Source organism: Olea europaea, chromosome 13 (genome assembly GCF_002742605.1).
Source record: "Olea europaea var. sylvestris chromosome 13, O_europaea_v1, whole genome shotgun sequence".
Classification (NCBI taxonomy): domain Eukaryota; kingdom Viridiplantae; phylum Streptophyta; class Magnoliopsida; order Lamiales; family Oleaceae; genus Olea; species Olea europaea.
In genome coordinates this window covers 12,525,822-12,546,016 of record NC_036249.1, presented here as the reverse complement: position 1 = coordinate 12,546,016, position 20,195 = coordinate 12,525,822, and the positions used below count along the sequence as shown (strand labels likewise).

The following is a 20,195-nucleotide window of genomic DNA, read 5'->3' as shown; positions in this document are numbered from 1 at the left end:
ACAGAATGTTGGTTGTAGCCTATTGACATGTAGAATGGTTGTTGTGGCCGAAAAATATGCAAGGAAATTACGAAATCATGGAGCAACAATTTATCATTTTCTTTTGAGTAATGTTATTTTCAATCGCTCAATACCATAGTCACCTTATATAGCATACATGTGATGGTTAGTAAGCGACAGCAAATAGCATTATTCTTTTCTTTTTCTCAGAGACATTAAATGGGAAAGATAGTAACTGTAAGCAAATTTTTAGGGGAGGAATATGATGAGATAAAAATCAATTTTCATACGATAACCACTAATTGTGGAATATTTTTATCTTATATAAATCAATTATTATTTATTCCCATACCAAAAAATTTTTAATTATAACTTGGTTATCCAAAGTCTCAAACTTTGATATTTCTGAAAATGTAATCTTAAAATATGGCATTTCCCTTTAGAGGACACCATGCGTTCGAGTTTCCATGGTAGAAAATCATGTATTAACTCTTTTTATTAACAAGTCAGGTATTTTTGTTCTAAAAAATATTTTAAATATATTTAATCCCATTAATTGTGGTAATATATATTTGATTTTTAATTTTTAAAATTCAAATTAAACAAAATGAGATTCTTACCATATCAATATTATTTGGAAAGAGAAAACCATAGTCTATTCCTTCTTCACTGTCATTATGAGAGGTCACACATAAAGACAATTGTTGCATTTCATCTTTTACCTCACACGTTATCAAGTCACGATTTCACATTTCACGTAAATACAATCACATAATACAAATATCACAATTTTGCGTGCCATGTATGAGCACAATTAACACATATTTGTGAACAATACAAGAAATACAATAATTTCATTGTGCAAATCATTGGTCACATTGACTTGTATGATCTTAAATATCGAATATCGCATTTAACTTTTAATATGAATCCTATACTGTTCACAAGGAACAACACATATATAGAGTGACATAAATGTTGTCATAAATTATAAAACGATTCAAACATACCTTTATGAATTGCAAATGCCTCCTTGTTGTAACATGCAAAATTGTGGTTGTGACCTTGTGGCATGTAGAAGGGTGATTTTCACCGGAAAACATGTAAAAAAAAGTATGAACTCATGAGCCCCAATATATACTTTCCTTGTTCTGAGAGAAGTTAAAATGGATAATAACTGTGAACAAGTTTTTAGAGAATGAATATGATGAGAGTGAAAAATCAATTTATCCTTTAATAACCACTAATTTAGGTAACATTCCTATGTAAATCAATTATTATCTATTTTTGTATAAAAAAAAATCTTGAATTATGACCTGAATTAAGATTCTCAAACTTTGATAATTCTAAAAAATGTAAGCATAAAGTATGGTAGTTAAAAAAATTTCCTTAAATTAACAAAATTTGACCTCATACAAAATAGAAATTAAATCCAAGGTGTTACATATTGAATCCAAAACAAAAACCCAACTAAAAATTATGAACAAAGTCATTATGTCTTTTTAGCTTTCTAAGCTAATTTCTGTTTATGGATTATAAGGGTTACAATGGATCGGACCAAGTCGAGTTGACCACCTAAGCTCTGCTCGTTGACCAAGGGGCAAGGCTTGGCCCATGGGCCTTTCTTGTGATGAGCCAAGTTGGTCCATCCTGGGAGCTTTTCGTTTTATTAAATAGAATTTAAAGAAAAATTAAATACGGGATAAAAGACAAAGAAATTTAATTAATTAAATAAAAAAAATAACATGGGCTCGTGATGTAATGAGCCAAGCCGCCCATGGACCAAGCTCTCACAAGCATACAAGCCAAGCAAGCAAGCAGTCTGGACCTATTTCCATCCCCAACCCCAAATGGATATGATCATATTCATTGATGTTAAACAAAAATCAGATCTCATATTATTTAGGTATATCCTTTAATAAGTTAACAAATTGAGCTGGCCAACACTTCAAATGCTTATTTGACTAAGAGCATCTCCAAGAGACTCTTTAAACATAATATGCTCTCCATTTTAAAGAGTCAAGCCAAATTCACTTTCTATAATTAAATGCATTCAAAGTATTTCAGTTTTCAATATAGGAAATAATAAAATAATCTAGAGAAAAATAATAAATATTTTTTTGGAGTACTAAAATTAAATATTAAATATAAAGAACTTGTTGGAATATTTCAAAATTTTAACTCTCTAAATTTAAAGATACTCTCAAAATGATAGAATGTACGCTTTAAAAATAGAGTATCTTGGAGATGCTCTAAATATTGAGATGGTCACCCCAGCCATGGATTATAGTTTCCAGGTGCCTTTGCCTTTCTTGTACAAGTTCAATGGTCTAACCCGTCCACGCCCTAGGATTCTCTCCGGGCATGAGGAAGAATGGGAGGGAAGATAGGAATTTACTAAAATACGTGTTAGCAAGGAAATTGGGGATGAAGGATAGGTTATAGAGCTAGTAGACTCGAATGTAATTTTGTACCTGGAGATAAATTTGACGAAAGTTTGAAGTGTTGAATCTTGATTTCATCATGACCTTCAAGAACGAAGGTTGTGGGTTTGGTAGAAGGAGAGCAAGGTGAGTGAGTAGGGTGGAGATGAATCTTTGTGCAGGAATCACCTAGTCTTGGTACTAGAATGCACGAAGCTGCCTCAGTCCATCCCAATCTGTACCCCATGCCTGTAACACCATCATTGACAAACAAAATATTGACCTGTAGGGATTCATGTTGCATAAGTCAAAATAAGCTGCAAATAAAAGAGCCAGAGATCAACGTTGCAAGCAATATATGGTTAAGATGGATATGCACATCCTGAAACAAAACCAAATAAAAGTAAATGCCAAGAAAAATGAAGTAAATGGAGAGAAATAGAAGTGAAACGAAAATTCCTCATTTTCTTCTATATTCTACAATGAATTGCTCAGTAAGGTGAATTGGACAATACAAAAAAGAAAAATTAAAATTTATTCACTATATAGTCTTAATATTGCATACAAAACATCCCATAAAACAAAGGATATTTACAATTTAAAGCTTTTTATGACAACCTGTGAATCCAGGCAATAAAAACCTGACTTACAGAATCAATGTCCTTGTACCAATGATAGTTGCCCTCTCAATTTCTTTTCTAAAGTGACGGAAACCTAGTCATCGATTCAAACTCAGAATGGTTACTGTACAGCTATGATGCATAAACGCTAAAACGTGTGTCCAATACAACATGTGTTGGATACGTCGACATGCAATTTTTCAAAGAGTACGGACACGACGAGTTAATTAAAATCTCTAAAATTATTTCTTTATATAGTATAAATTTAGTTTTTACTTGCTATTAGCGACATCCTTAAAAACATAATTATCCAGCATTTGTGCCCCATGTCATTTATTGTATTTAGCTTCAGGGAAGCTGCTTAATGGTAGAAAACTATGCAATATACAATCAAGTAGAAATATACCTAGAGGATCAAAAATGTCCTAACAGAATCACAACAATGTGAAAAAAAATCAACCAGAAGAAGGAAGCAGAGATCCAACACCAAGAAAACACATGCAGAAACTTCAGATTTTTTCTCACAAAAAGGGAAACATTCAAAATGATGCCAACATTACAAATTGACAGCCCCATATCCATGCATTCACACATACCATACTCATCTCCAAATAAAAGTAATTAGAACAAATTTTAACGCACAAACTCAAACAACATTTCAAGAGAGACGGGTTTTTATGGCATTATTTTACGCAGGGTAGCAAAGCTTTTTTTTAGAACAATCTGCACCATTCAACAGATGCCTCGAGAATCAAAATTACCGCACAAGTCCTACAGAACACAACCATATGGAAAACCAACAAGAACTTTATATATTAAAAATTATACTCCTAAATAAATCGATAAACTAAACAAAAGATGATGTGAAACTTGACCAGAGATAAACATAAAAATTTTCACAGCTTGTTACCCACTGAAAGCATGAATACTCCTCTCATGTAAAATGTAAACTTATTGAATACTCTACTTTATCCAGGACAGAAATCACGCAGGAAATTAATGGAGGGAGAAACATCAGCAAAGAGAGTACAAAGTACCTGGTCTTGTGGGATTTGATAAGAGAAGTTAAATCGCCACTTGACCGGAGACCCCAATTTATGAAGGGGAATTCGTCATTCATTAGCTTTATCTATCATATCGATTACTTGGGAGCGTAACTTTTGAAAACTTTGATGAATTTTTTTCAAGTGATGAATTTTGTGGATGTCGTAGATCGTTTAAAGATTTATATGGAATAAGTAAAAGTCTTTCGAAGACTTTTATGAATTTTTATTTTAAAATTTTATAGACTTTCGTGGAATTCGAATGATTTTTTAAGACTTTCATTTAAAATAGAATTCACATAGATCTTGTGTTAGATTCTCACATACGAGATGTTAGTTCCTATAATTCCTCTTTTCCTTCTCATTCTTCTTCCCATATAATAAAAAAAATTGAAAAAATAAAAATTTAAGACTATAATTAAATAATTAATAATCAAAATTATACATATATATAGGATTCAATATTATTAGTATAGTATACTTTTAAAAATAAATAAAAATTAATATATTTAAATTTAATTATAAAATTTCATAATTTAATAAAAAAAATAGGTATTTTTCACAAAAAATGAATGAAAAAGGGAAAAAAAAAAGTTATAAGAATCCAATTTAATTTTTTCATAGAAATAGTGATAAATAATAAGAGAGAGAAAGAAAAATAAATGGAATATAATAAATAGAAAAAAATAAATTTTAATTATACATGTCCATAGAAGATTAAACGAAAGAAAGATTGAATTTTTTTATTTTTTATTTTTTTGTAAAAGTCTCCCAAAATCTCGTGATTAATGAGAGACAAATTTTAAAATATTATATGAGTACTTTCTGCTTAAAAGTTAGAACGTCAGAGACTTTTATAAAACTCTCTAGAATTCTTTAAAATTTGAATACCCTAAAACTTATAAAAACTTCTAAAAAATTTTAATTGAATACACCGTAACTTTTCGAAACTTTTTAAAAATCTTAATTGAATACACTGTGACTTTTAGAGAGTATCAAAAAGTCTCAATTGAATGCCCCCTAAATTTTTTAAATCCCAAAAAGTTATTAAAAGTTTCAATTGAATACACCCCCTTAGACTTCATTTGAAATATCCCTAAGTCAAAAAATAATGATACTTCAACTTAGAGAAACGGAAATTATCATAATAACCGGATTGCATTTAAAGAATGTTTGGTTATGCTTAAGTAATTCAAACTTACTTTTAAGTAACTCATTTTGCCTGCTAACATTAATAAAAATGTAACTTTTAAGCACGTTGAAAATACTTGATGTTTCCGCCAGCACAATTTTTGCCGATGCAAAGAAATAAATAGCAATTATAAATCTCAATATAGACACACGTATTTAGGAATCCTCTATAGTGTGCGCATAGTGATTATGAACGCGCCCGACCAACATGACTATAGAAATGATTGTAGACGCATCCATTGGCATCTGTATCCAAACACTCCTATAATTTACAAACTATTTAACTTCACCATCTAACCGATGTCAAGGGATTTAAATGTTAAATGAAATAAGCTACAAAACTGTAACTCCAATTTCTCTAGCTACATTACGTAGTATATTACAAACCACCAATAATATAGCAAAAAGGGTTAAAATGCGGCCTCCAACAACAAGAGTCCTCCATTGTGTCTTATTGTCACATGAAGGAAAAAATTTGGCGGCTAATATGTCATCTATAAATGTAAGATGAATTTAGAAAGTAAACCCTGAGGGTAGTTCAGTGGTTAGGTCTTAGGTTTGTTCTTCAATAGTCACCAATTCGAGTCCCTGCAGAGTAGGACCCCGTGGGATTAGTTGAGGTACACGTAAACTAACTCGGACACTAACGATGATACCAAAAAAAAAAAAAAAAAAAAAAGATGAATAAAAAAAAAAAAAAAAAAAAAAAAAAAAAAAAAAAAGGATGAATTTAGAAAGTATATCTTAAGTGTTTAATTTGTGCAACATATATCTAAATAAATTTGAATACATGTTTTGTTGTGATTATATTAGATATCCTTTTACTAGAAGAAAGAAATAAAACGTACTAAAAGGTAAGTTTACATGTTCGACAACTTGTATCCAAAGTGTACAGATATCTAGCACGTAAACACAACCACCCCCATAAGTACCGTTTGGAAATAAATATCTATTATAAAAGGTAAGTTTGGAGAGTGAAACTTTCAAAATTTCCCAAATGTATATATATTTCCAAAAAATAATGTGAATGGGCTATTTCAACATATTTATTTTATGTATGAGACTCTTATAGAGAATTTGCCATTAATTAGTTAGTTGGTTTTTCTAGTTGCCAAAAAAAAAAAAAAAAACACTAAGAATTGTATCATTACGAGACTTAGTAGTATTGGTGTTCAGATGCAGCCCATGAAGTCCTTTGAAATTAACATATGATGATACAGCACAGTTAGATATTCCCGTATAGTTAACAAACAGAAAAAGAATTATTTTCTGAATAACTTTAGGCATTGTTGTCATAACAATTAAGTTTCTGAAAGTCAGTATTACCAATTTTTTATTTTGGAGGGATAATCCAATTGAAATTCCAAAACAATCTCCATATAGTTGCATAGTAATTAAGTTAAGCATGTTGGATAATAATCACCAGCTCATTCAAATTGACATACTTGAATTCAATATAGAGCATGTTAGGTAATTTTTTTTTAAAGAAAATAAAGTAAAATTACTTTTTTACTGAGTATTTGAAATAAAAATCTAAAAATAAAAAATAAATAAAAACTAAAAGGGTTCAAACATGTTTGCCAAAAGAACGAACTTAAAAGGTAACTTCTAAGCTTAGCAAATTATTGCAAATCTCCAAAGAAATCCCAAAGACTTTCAAGTCAAGGACACTCTTTAATCTTTCGAATAGAAGGCAACAATATATCTAATCTTCAATTAGTATGGCATCCTCATCACCGTCATACGCATATTCTTCACCATTCAAAATTCGAGATTTTTCTCTCCTTTCCATGTCTTCTCCTCCCTGGTAATTGAAAGATTTCTAGGGAGATTAGAATATGTTAAAGGAAACGAATGTAAAACATATCCAGAAACACACACCAGGGAGCTAATGGAAGCTACTTAACCCTTCGGGTACTCTTGTAGTTAGAGGCATTGTTTGAAGTGCAACACTTGGTACATGCTGTAGCTTAGAGAGTTGATCGAGCACCATATATCTGCAGTTATGACATTCATTAAAGAACATTCTACATATATTAAGCCTAAAATGGTGAAGACTAAATCCTAATATCAAAATTTTCATAGCTGAACAAAGATGTTAGATAGATGGCAGGAAAGAGCCTGGGGGCGTTTTGTTTATCAGGAATATTCTTGTCCAAATCACACATTCTAATTAGCTTAATTAGGATTTTGTATATAGAAATAATGTATTCTTACTATATTTAGAGGGACACAAATTGATGTAATTACCGACAAATCAGCCATGTATCCAGTCACGGCTCTCTATAAAGGAAAATCCTCCATTGAGGGGCAATTGAAATCAATTTGACATGGTATCAGAGCCTTCCATGATTTTTTTAGAATTATCTCTTGGTTTGATACTCTGGTTCTGGGTCGTCGTTCTCTGGTTCTGAGTTCGGTCGGCAATCTCGGGTGAGTAAAAGTGCAGTCGGTGTCTCTGGTGCACTCTTGGTATTTGGAGTTCTCCGCGGTTCGATTTTCGGTTGTCAGCGTGAAATTTCGGAGCCGTCTCCGCCTTCAGCTCATTTGCTCCAGGCATTGACAGAAATGGGCAATTCTTGGATTAGTTTGGTGCGAATCGCCAAGGCTATTAGTCGACAATTTAAGTTTGGGCTTCTATTGATTTGAGACAAGACTTGATTTGGTTGGGTTTTGGACAGAATTTAATTTTTTTGATTGGGTTTTCTGTTGTTGGACCACATTACTAGGATATTGGATTTTAATCTGTTGGGCTGCTATTATTAAATTCTTGAACTTTAATCCTTTGTTGGGCTATTCTATTGGACTTGGACTATTTTATTTGCATTGCTACTTTGTTTGATTTGAGTAGTAAATTAATTTTTTGCTTCATTATGTCAGGAAAAAATTCTATTATTCGTTTTAATAGAAAAAATTACTCGAGTTGGAAATTTCAATTCCGGATGTTTGTGAAAGGAAAAGAACTGTGGGGTCATTTGGATGGATCTTCTAAGGCAACGACTGATTCTAAAGAACTTAATTCCTGGGAAAGCAAAGATGCTAAGATTGCTTCATGGCTACTGAGTTCTATTGAACCACATATGGTCAATAATCTCCGCTCATTCACTACAGCCAAAGAAATGTGAGATTATCTCAAGCGTATTTACTATCAAGACAACAGTGCTCAAAAGTTTCAATTGGAGTTGGAAATTGCCAACTACAATCAGGGTAATCTTTCTATTGATCAATTTCATGCTGGATTCCTTAATCTGTGGAGTGAATACTCTGGGATAGTTCATTTCAAAGTCTCCAAAGAAGCTTTAGTGGCACTTCAAACTGTTCATGCCGAGAGTCAGAGAAATCAATTTCTGATGAAGCTGAGACCAGAATTTGAGATTGTGCGGGCTAATTTACTGAATCGTACTCCTGTTCCCTCTTTGGATGTATGCCTAGGAGAATTGCTACATAAGGAACAACGTCTTGCCACGCAATTTGGGATAATTTCAGAAACGACTACTGAGATGGTTAATGTAGCATACGCTGCTCAAGGGAAAAGAAAATTCAAGACACAGGTACAGTGCTAAAGTTGTAAAGAGTTTGGGCATATTGCAAAAAAATTGCACTAGGAAATTTTGCAATTACTACAAAAAGGAAGGGCATTTCATTAAAGACTATCGAGTGTTGCCTCAAATTAAACAACGGACGGCTTTTCACACTAATATTCAGCCTAACGCATCCGCTACACCTCCAACTGGTTCTTCCACTACTCTTACACCTAAGATGGTCCAACGGATTATTGTTTCTGCCTTTACTGCTCTTGGTTTTCAAGGTAAGAAAGATCTACTTACCTCTCCTTGGTTAGTTGATTGTGCAGCATCCAACCATATGACTGGTAGTACAAAGGCACTGCATGATATTCATAACTATGAGAGTGATCAACATATTCAAATAGCCAATGGCAATACTCTACCTATCAAAGCAATCAAAAATTTGGGATCTTCTTTTACCAATGTATTTGTGTCACCAGAATTATCTACGAATTTAATTTCTGTTGGACAGTTGGTAGATGATAATTGTGAAATTCGTTTTAATCGTTATAATTGTTGTGTACGGGATCAAGCATTGGGGAAAGTGATTGCGAAGGGGCCTAAAGTGGGACGTTTATTTCTTTTTCAGTTTTCCATTTCTGATTCATTTGCTTCTACTGCTATTACTACTGATCGTAATGTTTGGCATAAGAAATTGGGTCATCTCAATTCTAATGTCTTGACTCATCTAATAAACAATGGTTATTTGGGCAATAAAGATTCATTTTCTCATATGTTTTCCGATTGTAGTTCTTGTAAACTTGGTAAAAGCAAAACTCTACCTTTTCCGTCACATGCTAATTGAGCTTCCACATGTTTTGAGATTATTCATTCTGATGTATGGGGGTGTGAGTCCTATACCTTCTCATGCTCAATATAAGTATTTCGTAACATTCATTGACGACTATAGTCGTTTCACTTGGATATACTTTCTTCGCTCTAAAGCTAATGTGTTTGCCAGGTTTAAAAATTTTGTTGCATTCGTTGAGATCCAATTTTCTGTCTACTCATATTAAGATATTACGTTCTGATTCGGGAGGGGAATACATGTCCAATGAATTTCCAGAATATCTCAAAACAAAAAGAATTCTCTCTCAGCGTTCTTGCCCTTGCACTCCCTAACAGAATTGAGTTGCTGAGCGTAAGAATCGTCATCTTTTAGATATTGTTCGTACCTTGTTGATCGAATCTTCTGTGCCTCCTAGATTTTGGGTAGAGGCTTTATCCACAGCTGTTCATTTGATTAATTGGCTTCCCTCTCAAAATTTGCAATTTGATTCTCCATATTTTCGGTTGTTCGGTATTGTACCTACATATAATTCTCTTAATAACTTTGGCTGCGTTTGCTTTGTCCATTTACCTTCCACTGAACGTCACAAGCTGACTGCATAAGCTGTTCGATGTGCATTCCTTGAGTATAGTAATACACAAAAAGGGTTTGTATGTTATGATGCGGATGCTAACAAGCTACGTATCTCTCGAAATGTGGTTTTCTTTGAAAATATTTCTTCCAATCTCGTGTTGATTTTCCCTCTACTTTTATTCACCTACCTGAAATTGATGATTTGTCATGTACTATTGAATGCTTTAAGCCTGGATTTGTGTACCAAAGACGTCCTTCATTGTCTCCACTGTCCCCTTCTAACACTGAACCGATGCCTGATCCTATGATCACTGCACCTCGACGGTCTTCTCGAATTTCACGACTCCAAATAAGTATGGCTTCTCTCATACTACTCATCAGGCTACTCTTGATACTACTATTGTGCTTAAATCTTACTCTCCGGCTTCTACTCATGCATGTTGGCAACAAGCCATACAAGAACTTCAAGCTCCTCAAGACATACATGGGATATCGTTCCATGTCCTAAAGGAATAAAGTTTATTGGATGCAAAGAGGTATATGCCATCAAACGTCGATCTAATGGTTCTGTGGAAAGATATAAGGCTCGATTGGCGGCTCTTGGGAATCTTCAAGAATATAGCCTTGACTATGATGAAACATTTGCGCCTGTGGCAAAGATGACTACTGTAAGGACTATTTTGGCAATTGCCACATCTAAAGGATGGTCTCTCCGACAAATGGACGTAAATAATGCATTCTTACATGGGGACTTGAAGGAGGAAATTTATATGCGTCCGCCCCTAGCATGTTCACTCACTCTTCCACTGATCTGTTGAAGCGGTCTCTCTATGGATTAAAGCAGGCCCTGCGTGCATGGTTTGAAAAATTTTGCACTACTCTGCTTGATTTTCATTTTACTCAAAGTCAATTTGATTCATCTCTATTTTTTAAGAAAACTGTCACTAGCATTGTTGTGTTGTTAGTGTATGTGAATGATATTGTCATCACCGGGTCTGACACTCAGTTGATTGAGGAACTATAGCAGCATCTCAATACTACCTTTCATATGAAAGATCTTGGTTCTCTTAAGTATTTTCTTGGTCTTGAGGTACATCCTTGTCCAAATGGTCTCCTTCTACATCAGCACAAATATACTCAAGAGATTCTTACCTCTGCCCGTCTTTAGTCGGGAATTCTATTCTTACACCTCTAGAGGTCAATGTAAAGCTTAGTCAGGATGAAGAAGAGCTTTTATCTGGTCCATCTCTATATCTACGGATTGTAGGGAGTTTGAACTATTTGACAATTACTCGACCTGATATTTCATTTTCTGTGCAGCGGGTTAGTCAATTTATGCAGAGTCCTAGTCAGCGCACTTAGCAGCTGTATGACGAATTCTTCGTTGCCTCAAAGGTACCTCTGGCCGTGGATTGTTTTTCTCTACTGCCAACTCTTTCCAGTTAATGGGTTATAACGACGCTGATTAGGTTGGTTGTATGGATACTCGTCGTTCAGTTACTGGTTGGTGCATGTTTCTTGGAGATGCTCTATTTCTTGAAAAAGTAAGAAACATGATAGGGTCTCAAAGTCCTCAACTGAATCTGAGTACCGTGCCATGTCATCTGCTTGTTCAGATATTGTTTGGCTTCGCGGTTTGTTAGGTGAACTTGACATTTCCCAAATTACTACTAATCTTCTCCATGCTGATAATACTAGTGCTATTCAAATTGCTACAAATCTGATATTTCATGAACGCACCAAACTTATTGGAGTAGATTGTCATTATATTCGTGAAGCTCTTGATCAACAGGTGATTACACTTCCTCACATTTCCACCGAACATTAGACTGCTGATATTTTTACCAAAGCCTTGTCTCGCCACCGCCATTAAATGATGATTGACAAATTGATGCTTCTTGATCATCCAGCATCAATTTGAGGGAGGATGTTAAACAAGAATATTATTGTCCAAAACACACATTCTAATTAGCTTAATTAGGATTTTGTATATAGAAATAATGTATTCTTACTATATTTAGAGGGATACAAATTGATGTAATTACCAACAAATTAGCCATGTATCCAGTCACGGCTCTCTATATATTGAAAGGAAAATACTCCATTGAGGGGCAATTGAAATCAATTTGACACGTTTAACAAGATATTAGATTAGTAAAAATAAGAATGGAAAATTTATGGTTTTATGCTATATATTCAAGAAAGAGAAAATTTCACAATGTACAATAATAATATCTTTCCAGCAAGAGCTAACAATAAAAATGATCAAATGATTCAAAATATTGGAAAACCAAGACAAAACCGGGCAAGTTAAAGAACTAAAAGAGATTGGTCAAGGAACAAGAGTCAACAAAGCACCTAACTTGAAGTATGACACAACAAGCATGAACAGGGCATGCGAGATACAACGTTGGAGTTTTGTCTTTAGATTCCAAAGTACTGGACTAGTTACTTCCTATGCTCTTTTCCTTTCACTTGGTTGGAAATCAGGTTATATACTCCCTCTTAACTTTGTATAACTTTGTATTTCGTTTTATTTTTCTATTATTATTAATGAATACCCTATACCTCTGCCCTTGCGGTGGTTTGATTAAAAAAATTGCATTCAGCATACAGTGAAGGAAAGTTTTTGTAGTAATATTAGTATTGCAAATTGGACCTTGAAGATCAAATCTTCAATACAATACAACTAAAAATGGGATAGCAAAGAGACATTTTATCACTACTGATATTCAGAAGCGTCGAAGCTTCTGGCATGAATACAAATTAGATGGGCTCATTGCTATCCAACATATAACTTAGTTTCAAGTGATAAAAAGGTTGAAAAGAAAAGATAAATGAAGAATTTTAGAGAGCATCATTACCGAGTCAATTTAAGTTTTTTATATTATATGTATTCTTTGTGGTTCTTTCGGGGCTCAAATATCATAAGCCTTATCCAAATTTAAAATTGTGAACCAAGTGTAATGATTCCTGAATTAACATAAAATGAAAATGATGAAGGAAGAAGAGTAAAAAAAGTAGCTAATTTGAAGTTATTTTATTAATTTATAATTACATTTATTTAAACATATTAAGCCCCTGTTTGACAACCATTAAAAAGAATTTATTTTTGGAAAAATGAATTTTGAAATAGTGATTTTTTAGAGAATGTGTGATTAAAAAGTATGAAAAAGTTTTGGATTCATGTGCGAAATATTTTCTTGTGAGAATGTTTGGTTGAAAATGAATTTGAAAAAAAAAAAAAAAAAATTTGTTTCAAAGCTTGTCAAACAGGCCAAATATAGAGTGGAGTTTGACTGTATTAATGTATAATTTATTGGCACGGTTTTACATGCATTAAATCATTATCTATTTTTAATAATAAAATTAATGGAATATAAATTTTGCTTGTATTATTTAATCCTAGTTACTATCTATTTCCAATGATAGAAATATATTCGTCAACTATTAATACGATTTCACATGTATTAAAAGATTAAATAATATTTCGTATTTCCAATAAAAAGAGTAGTTGTTAATTAATATAAAACTCTAATTGAGTATTTTCAATGAATATTACTAATATTTAATAAGTTATTAAAATAATTAAAAAATACATATTGAATACGAATCGAAAATAATTTTAAAATATAAAATAATTAAAAATGCGTATTCTATACTTATAGAAAACTAAAAATATATAAAATAATTAAAAAAAGTGTACCCAGTATGAATCAGAGAGTATCCAAGCTTAGATACATATTGGATACAAGTACGTAATAAGTTTACAAGTATTCATGCTTCTTACTCTTGCCCATTGGAACATGAAGATCAAAACTTCAATAGAATAAAACTGAAACTGGCAGAAGAAAGACAGTTTACCTACGCTGATATGGAGAAGCACTGAGGCTTCTAGCACGAGTACAAATTAGATGGGCTCATTAATACCTACATAAAACTTAGTTATGGGTGAAGGCTGAACAGCAGGCATAGAGGAATTCAGAGAGCACCATTATCGAGTCAATTTAAGTTTCGGTGAGCATTCTTTATGTGAAGATTTCTACAGTTGACCCGAGTTCTAGGCAGGGATGGTGTCGATGGGGAAATAAATATCATATGCAAAATTGTCAAACAAGTGTAATGGTCACCTGATTTTCTCCAAGTCTCTGGCTGAATTCAGATTTTGTCTGGGCTTCGGTTTCACATGAAGAGTATAGTTTGGGCCAAAATACTCGTAATATTCATTGTGAGGCAAATTATTAACAAATTCCACACCAACAAATTCCACACCAACTGCAACTGCTCTCTGCAATATAGCAGGGAATTATACATCAGTGCATATCCCAAAACAACCCCGGATGATGGAACTTCAAACATTACATCTTAAGCATGGGAAAACGAAGAAACAAAATGCAAAAAGGCACGCATGCATAGATAAAGCGCATGAAAAGCACACGCAAGAGGGAGAGAGACCTCATAGCACCAGCAACGGGAAACATTCCTCATTGTATAGCCTCCACCACCCAAAACCATAAGGGGAACATTAAAAGATATCAAGAAAAGAAAGCAATCTGCATGACCTTTTACAGACAAGTTGAAGCTCCCTAACTTGTCACTGGCCAATGAATCCGCCCCACACCGAAGAACAAGAGCATGAAGCTGGTAGACATCCATGGCTGGATGGAATAAACTATGGAAACTCTTATCATCCACTCCATCACGTAAAGGGACATTGAGAAAATGGTATTTCTCATCACCTGCCCCATTGGTTTTTATGTGACCAGTTCCCGGAAAAGAGTTGTTCCCAAATTTATGGAAGGACACTGTCATTACTCAATCAGTAACGTAAAAAGCCTCCTCAACACTATCTCCTTGGTGAACATCAATGTCAATGTAAAGTACACGCTGCAGGTAAGAAACAAAGTATTACATAACAGTAAAAATCCACCAAAAACAAGATCAGAAGTATGATATGGTGTTCCTACTATCATGAAAAATAAAATAAAATCAAAATATAATTGAAGAAAAAAAGAAAGCAAAAAAAAAAAAAAAAAGAAAGAAAGAAAGAAAGATTTCTCCTGAAATTTAAGAGGGGAGAAAAGTTTGTTTGTTTGTCAAGGAAAATAACAGTAATAAGTGACGTCAACAACTTCCAATAGGAAAATAAGGCAACAATTATAATGTGCGAGCATAATTTGACTGCACTAAAGGAGTTACTAAGCTTCATATCATAAGAAGTCTAAGCAGTACAAGGGTTCCAATAACTGATCTTACAAAGAAAACTCAATTCATTTTAACAAACGCAGCATCTCAAGCTTTTGAAAGAATAAAAACAGGTTGACGTAACAACATAGTCTACAACTACTAGATTTATCACAAATAGTTGAAGTTGTGCGTGATGCATCTGTTGGAGCTGGACATGTTTTAAGTCAAAAGGACATCATATAGCCCTTTTACTTTAGAAGCTCAATAAATCGCGTCAAAGGTATTCAACCTTTATAAACAGCTGATAGCTCTATACAGTTGTCAAAGCTTTGCACTATTGGCATCATTATCTCCTCTCTAAGGAACTCGTGTTCATTTTTGGTTATGGGGGTATTAATGACAAACTTTAAAGTGATGTGATTGTGTTATGGTGTCAAACCTATCAAATTTTGAAAGGAAGAGAGAAAAATACACATTTGTACATGCCACTTCATGCGCCACATGAAACATGGCAAGACCTAAGCATGGATTGCAAAGAACCATTCCTGGAAACGATTGTATATATGCTGTAATATATCATTTTTCAAAGATGGAACATTTTCTACTATGTTCGAAGGCTTAAGATCCGTCCACATTGCTAAAGTCTTCTTCCAAGAAATAGTTCTTTTACATGGTTTATCCGAAACCATTATTTTGAATCGGGATATAAAGCTTATGAGCCACTTTTGGTGAACTTCATGGAAATATTGAATAGAAAACTGAGGTCTCGTAATTCTTTTCACAGTCAAAGTGATGGCTGGCAGAACAGAGGGTACTGATAGGTGTTTGGCTAACCTATTTCATTGTCTAGGTGTTGAAAACATAAAAACTTGGAATTAGATTCTTCCTATGACAGAACTTATTTATAATAGCTCAGTTAACAGGACAACTCAACACAACCCATTTCAAATTGTTATTGGTATGCTACCAAGAAAGCCAATCAATTTGGTTCCTTTACCGACCAAAGCTCGACCAAGTGCTGAAGCAGAAGATTTTGCTAAATATATACATGATATATACACAAAGATGTTCGAAGGAGAACTTCGACAAATGAAGATTACAAGGCATATGCAGATTTAAAATGAAGATTTGTCAAGTTTAGAGGTGATATGGATATGGTCCCATAACACCAGAAAGGCACCCTAAAGATGCATAAAGCTTCATTGAAGGAAGATTGGTCCTTGCAAAGTGATTAAGAAAATCAACTACGATGTTTATGTACTCAAATTAGTTGGTGTTATGGGCATTAGTAATGTCTTTAACATCAAAGACCTTACTCTGTATCATAATAATGCTACGTCTAGCAACACTCCAAGGGCTTATCTTCCACCACCTTCATATTTAAAAGAAGGAAGTGAACATGTTGCTAATCATCAAATTGCCTCAACTATAGAAAGTGGTGACCAAAATATTTAATCAAATGGAAAGGAGGAACACTTTCAAATTGTTCCCCAATTACATATAAAGAATTTAAACAGTTGAACCATAAACTCTAGGACAGTTCCATGCCTTCAATTACTTGTTGGGACCCAGTTTTCTCAAGCATGGGTGAGTTGATGAAAATCAGTTGTAGACCATTAATTATTTATCGAAGAAATAAAAAAAAGGTAATTGAATTCTAAGAACAAGAATATCAGTGTGTTTCACTCAATGTGCTTTCAGCTTACGATTCTATAAAAGTCCCAGAAGTCGTATAATATTCTTGTGAACTTTATTTCTGGGCAAAAAGAAAGAATCAGATTTCTTAGAATCAAAATTATCTATCAAGTTTGTAGAAACAAACCAGCCTTAGGCGGGATGCCTAAGGTCTCTATGATTCTTAAAATTAGCCAACCCGAAGACTTGAGACCAAGTCTCAAACTCTTTCACCTGCCAGGTGAATATATACAAGTGTGGCCTTGCACGTGAATGGTCATATTGAAGACAATGTTTATATGAGTAAATGTGTCACCTTCTTCATAATCTAAATAATGTGGTTTAACAAACCAGAATTACAGCCAAACAATTGATATCACATACCAACTAAAAGTGATACTACTCATGGAAAATACACAAAGAAATGGATGAAAGACTAGCACCAATCTTTTGCAAACATACATTTCTTAATCAAACATATTGGAAATTAGAAACCATTATCACATACCAATTAAATGTGATTTTAGTCATCGGAATGGAACAAACAAATGGATGAAAAAGACTGCAACCCATTATGGAAAAGACACAATTTTAAGCACCAAACAAATTGGATAGCCAAAATAACGAGGTAGAACTTGGCTTTCCAGCACCAGCAAACACGTGATACCACATATGCAAACATTCACAGACACTTCATGTAGAGAGATACCATCGCCTTGCTGGCAAAATAAGTTTTCTTAAGTTTAAAAAGCAAACATCAACCCGAAGAATTCTGCAATTTCAAAAATTAATGAACGACTAATTAAAACAATCCCATCTTGAATAACAAAATTATAAACCAAATATTTGTCTACTTACCCCATGAATTTTGAGTAGCTCCTAGATTCCAAGAACAATATCATTCACATAACAAAACCCCGAAGCCAAACTTTTCTTTGCATGGTGAAGTCCACCAGCCCAATTGATTGCGATATCCGAGTCCTTGTGGTTCAGTTTGGCAACCGCACCAATCGAACAACCAGCAGAAGCCTGGGAGAACTCGAATAGCCCCTCAAATACAGGACAATCATCACACACATTGAAGCGCTTTAATTTTTGAGGGTTGTTCTCGTTATTGACGGTACCTGGGGTGATCGAAGATAAAAAAATCTACGTACTCGGGAGTGTGAAACCTACTTATATCCACGGCTCCGGCCGAAAATAGGCGGATGATCTCCATTGAAGGTATAGATTGTAGCACACAATCAGGCTGTGAGCCATGCTAACGCGGTGAGGCTTCATCGGATGCCCATGGACGTAATAATAAACACCAACTGCAGGCTCGTAAAAATAGGACACTCGCCGCTTCTGAGCATCGGGGCCAGTAGAGGGCAAAGAAGCCCCTTCGCCGGAGCCAGAATCCATCGCCGGTGAATTAGGTTTAACGTAAAAAAAAAACGGAGATGATGATTCCTGTGTAAGACTGTTAAGACAGTAAGAGCATGAAAATGGTTCGTCTGACGTGGATTTTTGTTTTATAAACATTAAATGGGCCCCTATATGGGCCAAAAATCTTAGTAGATTGGGCTGTTTAGAAACTTAGAAATGTGAAAATTAGACAAAATCATATATTTAAACATCACAATTCAAAAATCGGGGTTGAAGTTTTATTATGCGAAAATCGGGTATTGATTTAATAATTTAAATATTAAATATTTCACCCAATTCTCAATTTCCAAACCCTAATTTTAACCATTCTCTCTCTACCATCTTTCTTATCTTTTTACTCTCTCCTCTCTATTTTTTTTTTTTTTTTATTGTCGAATCACGGTCGCGCGAGTGTTGTCTCCAAAGTCCACCAGCGACTTTTGTTGGTGATGCAGGTAGAGGTGTTGACTAGGGTGGCAATCGACGATGATGATGGTGGTGTAGTCAATCTAGGTAGGTTACAGGCAAAAATGGTGGTGGCTGCGGTGGTGGTGGTCTTCAGCCGTGAATTTGATTTTGTGGTGGTTGTGGAGTAGTTTTAGGATTTGTTTTGCTAGTGGTAGCGGTGTTGCCCGTGGGCGTGACGTTGCAGTGGTGATTGGAGGTGTTGACGGTGGTGGCGGCGGCTGACAATGGTGATGGTGAAGGTTAACTGTGGTGGTGGTGGTGTTGTGGTGGTGATGACTGTCGCAGGGAGATATTAGTCACAATTGTTGGTAGTGTTGGTGGCGGTGATACATGACCAATTACTTAATTGTGACCTAATAATTTGATACTATATGACTGAAAAAAATTTGTGATCAATTGATTTGAAAATTTGTGACCGACAAATGAATTGTGACCTATAATATTTTTTGATTTATGACCAATGAAATAAATTGTAGCTTATAAAATTTTAGATTTGTAACCTTGAAATAATCTATGACTAATTAATTCGATAATATGTGACTAATAAATTAATTGTGATATTTATTTATGTATATGTGACCATTAATTAATAAATATTTTAATTAGTTATATATATACCTGAATTTTGAATTTTTAAACTATCTACCTAAATTTTGAATTAGTATAAATAATACACCTAAAATATGATTTTTTTTTTCCCTCATTGATAACCACTTTGAAGACATGCTGGGCCAGAGCCCAATAGTTATTATTTTTTAATGGGAAATAAAGGCATTAGAGGACCCCCATTCTATAGTTGATATAACAAGTTGGTTTAAAACAATTTTTTTTTTCCCAACACGCATCTCCAACTTTTAATGATTGAGTTCGATTAACCTTTTAAAATATAGTTATAAAACCTAAATTGAATTGTCATGTTCGAGAAGAAAACACACAAACTTGACTAATATTCATTCCAATTGGTTCTTTGGATCAGATGACTAACTAACTAGTAAAAGTCCATTAAAATTAGTTCAAAATTCGATTGAACTATGCCAACTAGATCGATTATAATGGTTGAATCCCTTTTTATGAAAGCATATCGAATGAATCACATGCTTTTACAGCACGTTTAGTACACTAAGCTCAACATAACTTAGAGATAGAAATCACGAGAATTTTTATATTTTTCCTCAAAATTTTTTATTGAGAGTTAAAACGATTGTCCCTTTAAGAAATAAAGTTTTTGATTTGAATATGATTAAGATAGAAAG

At 33.8% G+C, this 20,195-nt stretch overlaps 1 long non-coding RNA gene and 1 pseudogene across 1 annotated transcript; both read right to left on the bottom strand.

Moving 5' to 3' along the window:
• Positions 1-432: 432 nt before the first annotated feature.
• Positions 433-4,220, bottom strand: LOC111407641. Its single transcript, XR_002705146.1, has 2 exons — positions 4,081-4,220; positions 433-2,706 (listed from the first exon to the last, which is right to left on the bottom strand). It is a non-coding gene; the product is annotated as an uncharacterized LOC111407641 (long non-coding RNA).
• Positions 4,221-7,021: 2,801 nt separating this feature from the next.
• On the bottom strand, positions 7,022-18,471 carry LOC111408219 (annotated as a pseudogene).
• Between the last annotated feature and the right edge of the window lie 1,724 nt (positions 18,472-20,195).